This window comes from Leptinotarsa decemlineata, unplaced genomic scaffold (genome assembly GCF_025532065.1).
Source record: "Leptinotarsa decemlineata unplaced genomic scaffold, Ldec_3_MD MMD2_tig00026352, whole genome shotgun sequence".
Lineage (NCBI taxonomy): Eukaryota > Metazoa > Arthropoda > Insecta > Coleoptera > Chrysomelidae > Leptinotarsa > Leptinotarsa decemlineata.
Window position 1 is genome coordinate 5001 of NW_027412700.1, and position 1144 is coordinate 6144.

The window sequence follows — 1144 nt, forward strand, 5'->3', positions numbered from 1 at the left end:
GATTAGTAGTAGTCCTCTTCTCGAACTATACAAATTCGTCTTAGAGGTTTTTCAATTAGGCGTGTAATTTTCTTTACCGAAAATTATAATATATGACGTTGTGCGTATTGTTGTGTTGCCGCGTCGTTGTCGTCGATTATGGCGCTAATGTTGTTCGTCGATCGTGTTGTGAAGCGTACGCTCTTTTGTCGAACGCGAACGCGCGATATACGACGATACATTTCGCCGTCGATGACGATGATGCCGACGACGCCGCCTTCGCCGGGTACCTAGGAGTGTGTGACTGTTAAAAAACCGCTCCGTAGGAAATTATGTTTAATCGCGGTCGAAACGTGAAAGTTTCGTTTCGTACGAATTTTTACGTTACCGGATTACACAACGAGATTTCCGATGGTTGTGAAAGATATTCGCCCGGCCGTGTCAGTTAGAACGCATGGTAAATGAAATACTACGCGCGTCCTCTACACGACGAATATAAAAATTGAGTCGTGCGCGATTTCGGTACACGATGCCTCGTCTGAATATGTGGTGCCGTACGAATACGAAATCGTCGAGCGCTTCTCTTTTTTTATTTTTTTTAACAAGTATATATATATTTATGTACGTTGTTGCATTGGTATAATCTCAACGCTTGCCGAATCGAGACGTCGAACTCTTGAAATTATTTTTTTTGAGTACGTCTAAATAAAAGATTACCCTGAACGGTGAATCACTTGGCTCGTGGGTCGATGAAGAACGCAGCTAATTGCGCGTCAACTTGTGAACTGCAGGACACATGAACATCGACATTTCGAACGCACATTGCGGTCCTCGGATACTGTTCCTGGACCACTCCTGGCTGAGGGTCGTATCAATTTCAAAGACTGCTCGGTTTTTCAAAATTGATATTTTGTAAAAACGTCGGAGCGTGTTGGATGATTGACGTGTTGTTGTTGTTGTTGTTTGTCGTCTATCGAGTCGTCTCGTTATTATAATCGTTATCTAAGTATTTTATCGCCTTCGCGGCGATGACACTTGGTAACAAAAATAAATACACGTTGACGACGACGACGACGCCGACGACGACAAAGACGCGGCATCTTAAAGTGCGAAAGCGACGAATCGTTTTTTCTCATCGCAAGATGAGAGAAACGTTACGTAGTTT

The 1144-nt window shown here is 43.4% G+C and overlaps 1 non-coding gene across 1 annotated transcript; it reads left to right on the forward strand.

Moving 5' to 3' along the window:
- The first annotated feature begins 693 nt into the window (after positions 1-693).
- On the forward strand, positions 694-848 carry LOC141486268 (5.8S ribosomal RNA). Its single transcript, XR_012467731.1, has one exon. It is a non-coding gene; the product is annotated as a 5.8S ribosomal RNA (ribosomal RNA).
- Positions 849-1144: the final 296 nt, after the last annotated feature.